The sequence below is a fragment of the Otolemur garnettii genome, unplaced genomic scaffold (genome assembly GCF_000181295.1).
Source record: "Otolemur garnettii isolate 467f Iridium unplaced genomic scaffold, OtoGar3 scaffold00024, whole genome shotgun sequence".
Classification (NCBI taxonomy): Eukaryota; Metazoa; Chordata; class Mammalia; order Primates; family Galagidae; genus Otolemur; species Otolemur garnettii.
In genome coordinates, this window is record NW_003852419.1 from 543,313 (window position 1) to 548,700 (window position 5,388).

The following is a 5,388-nucleotide window of genomic DNA, read 5'->3' on the forward strand; positions in this document are numbered from 1 at the left end:
CTGCCACAACATCTGGCTATTTTTTTTTTTTGGTTGTAGTTGTCATTGTTGTTTTGGCAGGCCCAGGCTGGGTTCCAACCTGCCAGTTCTGGTGTGGCTAGCGCCCTAGCCTCTGAGCTACAGGCGCAAGCCCTGTTTATTATTTCTTATTAAGGAGATACACTCAGCCTCCCAAGTAGCTGGGACTGCCACAACACTCAGCTATTTTTTTTTTTTTTTTGGTTGTCGTTGTTAATGTTGTTTGGCAGGGCCGGGCTGGGTTCGAACCTGCCAGTTCTGGTGTGGCTGGCACCCTAGCCACTGAGCTGCGGGCATCAAGCCTGAGAAATGATTTGTTAACCAAAGACTCATTCTCTGCTCTTTTAGGAGTCTCAGATTGTGGCTATCATTTGGGCACAGCCTGTGACCACTTTGTAGCTTCAGTCTGTAACCATATTGGACCCTCTGTGGCCTCATCGGGGTCTTTGCCTGTGCTCAGAGATACAACCCAGTTGATAATCAGAGTAGGAATCAATTTGAGTCTAGGTTGGAGGACCGGTCTGCAGCTGGTAACAGTTGGAGGAAGAGAACACATCTCTGCCAAGCTTAGTTGCAGCTGCACAGAAAACAGATAGTTCTCAACCCAGAAGCCCTTGTTCCTGGATAGTTGGAGATGGAGAGATGATACGTGTGAGAGTAACTGCATGTGTGGGAACAGGCAGGCCAGAGGACCCAGGGAACGGGGGGCAAAGGGATGTACCCACTAAGCGTGCACCATATGCTCCTTATGAATCCCACATACATGAGAGTGCATGGTATGGCACATGTGTGTGCTGTATGTGTTGGGGTAACAGAGGCTGGGTAGGGTGTGGGAAAGACAAGCACACACCTGTAATAACATTGGCTTCAGACGCTAGGAGACAAGAAATTCCCCCAACTGTTTTATCAGAGCCGAAGTTACCAAATTACGTTTTTGTTTTAAATTTGAGCTTCTCCGCCTGCAAATGGGGGGATCTCAGGTTCACGAGCTTAATGCTTGGCTGGGCCTGGAGCTCCACTTCCCAAGCCTATGGGGCTCCCAGAGCTCCCAGGCCCAAGGAACAAAAGTCTTCTCTCTTAGGGCTTTGAAGTGGAAACACTAACTGCTCCCTTTAATTAGAAAGAAACCCCCTATTGTTCCTGCTTTATTACTGATGGATGAAGATGTGGGGTGGGGGGATTCTGAAGAGCAGGGGGTGGGTGAGGGAGGGAGGAGGGGGCAAGAAATCTCTATTTAGAATAGAGAATCTCCACACTCCGTCTCCTTGCACAAACCAGATCCTTCAACTCCTAATCAACAGTGATTTTGCTGAGCATCTAGCCTTTGGTTAGATGGTATGGGAAAGATAGAAGACAGAGTCTCGGCCCTCAGTTTAACGTAGATAAGAGAGGCAGGGCAGAGGGCTGAGAAATGAGAGACAATTAAATCAGTCCTGTTAATATAAGCAACAAGAATTTAGGATAAACAGAATGAGGAAATAGTCCCATAAAACAACCTCCTAAGACAATTCTGAGGGTAGTGTCTAGGGTCTTGAGCTGGATGCTGCAGACTGGAGAGAATGGGAGAGGGGAACTCCCATTTCCAGCAGGGCCAATGGCCTGTGCAAAGGCACAGAAGTAGGAATGGACACAGCTTCTTTGAAGGAAACAGTTCTGGTTATAGAGGAGGGTATAGGGGATCCACAGGGAATTGGGCTGTATAGAGCAGACCGAACAGACGAGTAGACAGCACATAGAATAGCCTTGATGAAATCGTTAGGGAGCCACTGGGCCTTCTTGAATCAGGGAGTGACCCAATAAAAGGTGGCCCTTGGAGAGATTCATCTGGCAGCCCTGCATCTGGAGGCCTGGAAGGGAGAGAGTAAAGGCAGAGAAACCAGTTGGAGAGCTCCTGCAGAAACCCAGATAATGATGGCTTAGACTAAGGTGATGGCAGTGGAACCAGGAAGGGGAAGGTGAGTCTGGGATAGATTTCAAAGGAAGAAATAGAACATGTTGACAGAATAGATATAAGGGGATGAAGAAGGGAGTCAAAGACACCTTTCAAAATCTCCAGGTCTGCAAGACTAGGAAGGTTTTGGAGCAGGGAAGGGAGTAGAAGCCGCCCTCAGGGAGAACTGGAACCCAGATGAATTAATAAGAAAAACTCCCAAAAGCTTCATCCTTTCTTCTAGAACCAAAAGATGTCCTGAATCCAGCATGCAGGGGACAACCACCCCAGGATAGGAAAGCCTTGTTCCCTGAGACTGGGGACACCAGTAATGAGAATAAGCTCTGTACAATTTTGTTTTCCATGAATTTCAATGTGATCACACCCATGCCTCATTTGATCCTCAAAACAACTAACACTGGTGCCATTATCCCCATTTTGCAGATGAAAAAACTGAGACCCAGAAAGGCCAAATAACTTTCTCAAAGTCACACAACTAGTTTAGGGCAGAGCTGGAAGCAGAAGCCTTTAGGCTTCCAACTCAGATCCCTCCCGAAGCCTGCTGGCAGACCAGGGGAGGACAGGGGCCTGGAGCTTCATGTGCCCAAGTCATTTGGGGCAAGAAGTCTGGAACTTAGAGAGAGAGAGTCTACCCCCAACTTCAGCCACACCCTCAGCTTGTTCCTCACACTCTCATAGGGCGTAAGTCGGGAGCCCAGGGTTGGAAACGCCAAGTCTAATCAGACCTCACAAGCCCACAGATGGTTTGAATCAATGTGCTACCTTGATAGGAATAATGAGGAGTACTGAAGACAGTCTTGTGCCAGCTCCACCCATCTGGACAGAGAACCACATCTTCCATAAGAGTTTCCCTATCAAGGGTCCCACCACTCTCTAGGCAAATCCTTCATAAGGAAGCCCCCTGGCCCCATGTCACACCTGCTCCTCTCTACCCCCACCAGCAGAGCCACCCACGGGTTTTCAAAAATCTCTGGCCTTCCACAAACTCTGACTTCTTAGGCCTTCCTTGAGGCTGAAAATAGTTCCTAGGGAGAAATGCGTAACCATGGGTTAGAGGCTGGGGAATGGGGTCTGGGGCAATATGATAGGGTAGATGGGCCTGGATCCAAACAAGTGCAGACCAAACATCCCACCCACTTCCCAGCAGAACCGAGTATCCCCACTGTTGAGTGTTTTACTTGTTCAACAAGACTAATACTATGACATTTATTTTGATGGGACACCTAATCTAGGGGACCCAAATCTCCTAAAGACTGGGATTAATAAATTGATGAGGTCACAGAATCCCAGGAACGGAAGCAGACCTATGGATTTAGAAAAACATTGCCTATTACTAGTGGAGCCCATGGGAGCCAGGACCCCAGAACAGCATCAGTGGCTCTCCCCAGGGAAAGTCCAGGCTCCGCCCCCTTCCTTCCTCCTAAGCACAGCCCTTGGGGCAGGAACCTGCTCTAATGAAAATCTGGCCCTGCCCAGCCCCCTAGTCTAGCAAAGCTTGATTGGAAGCTTAAAAAACAATGAAGTTAATTTTAAAAAACCTTTCATTGAGTTCCATGAGACCCCTATTAATTTTATTGTTTCAATAAAGCATTTATTTAATTGTCTCCAGAAGGGCCCTGTTAAATGCACAGATGTTACCTGAACCAGAAGGGAGGGAGCCCGGAGCCTTTTTTCCCCCACCCTTTCCCATTAGCACATTAGCAGGATTCTGTTATTGGATTAACTGATTGTCACCTTAAAAGTCACAAAAGAGAACCTTGAGGGAATGAAACACAAGGCAGGTAAATTCTGAAAGACAAGGCAGGTCACAGTTGCAGAAAGTGGGAAACCAGGCTCATGATAAAGAGGCTGGGTTTGGTTAAGAAGAGAAGAAAGGATGTTTTTTTCTGCTGGTAAGGAGACACTTGTTAGCCTCTGACACAGACTGATATTCCTGAAAGAAATCAGATGGTGAGCATATCACTAGATGTATGGTGTCCAAATCATAGGAGGAGAAGGGCTTAACTTGATTGGAAGATTTCTAGAATGTCATGTTTGGTTCTCTCACAATTTTTACTGAGAACCTACAATATGCTACCACTGCTTAGAGCTTGGGGCATACAGCAGTGAACATGGTGCTTATATTCTCACAACAAAAATGTAAAATTATGTCAAGGTAGCAAGATAATTTCAAAGAACAGTAAGTGTTCTGAAGATATAAAACCAAGCAGCGGTAGAGAGTGGTCAGAGACCTGTCCGATGAGATGACATTGGAGTCTGACATAGGAGCTGTTCCCTCTGCCTCTGAAAAGCTTCCTTGAGGAAACAGCAAGTGCAAAAGTCCTGGGACCCCATTTTAAGAGGAGCATTATCAAACTACTAAGTAATTAAAGGAATGTGATTGAGAGAAAGGCCTCAGAGACCTCTTTCATAAGAATATTTCAAGAAATGCCTCAGGACTGAAACTCCATTATCCATCTTTATGTTTCTGGTTATTTGCTTGGTGTCTGGCACAGAGTAGATGATCAATAAGGTCGGGGAGGCGAGGAGGAGAAAGGTAAATACTTGGAGGAACTTCATTTAGCCAGATTATTTTTTTGATTTGACAATCAATTAAAATAGAAAGAGAAAAAAAAACAGAAACAAAAAAATCTTACTCTATATATTAGGTCAATTTTTACCAAGCTAGGGAGGCCAGGATAGGGGGTAGGACAAAGGGATATACATCTTGGTCTACTCGGGAAATCAAATTTTAATTGAAACAACAGTAACTATTCTTAAAATTATTATAGGCTCTGGATTCAGAACATACAAAATGTTTTTGCATACGTTTACTCTTTCCAACAGCCTTGTGAAATAGAAAATAACGAATATTATGTAATTGCCTGTGGGCTTGGTACTGTGGTGAGCAGAAATCAAACAGGGCCCTGCCCTCATGGAGCTGATAGTCAAAAGTAGACAGATTTCAATCAAATAACACACAAGTAAGAGAAATACAACCACAAGTTGCAATGGATAAGTACACAGGGCTGTCCATCACAAGGAGTGACTGGACTGTTTGTCCATCAGGAATGAGTCCTGCTTTGGTTAGGAGATTGGACGGGACCAATGACTCTAACTTTTCTCCATTGAGGATCCCACTTACCCCAGATTTTGAAAGAGTTCGCCTACCAGGGTACATTTACATAACACCTAATCTATTTCCTCATTTTTTTTTTGAGACGGAGCCTCAAGCTATCCCCCTGGGTAGAGGGCCATGGCATCACGCTCACAGCAACCTACAACTCCTTGGCTCAAACGAGTCTCCTGCCTCAGCCTCCCAAGTAGCTGGGACTACAGGCGCCCACCACAACGCCCGGCCATTTTTTGGTTGCAGCCATCATTGTTGTTTGGCAGGTCCGGGCTGGGGATTTGAACCCGCCACCTTAGGTGTATGTGGC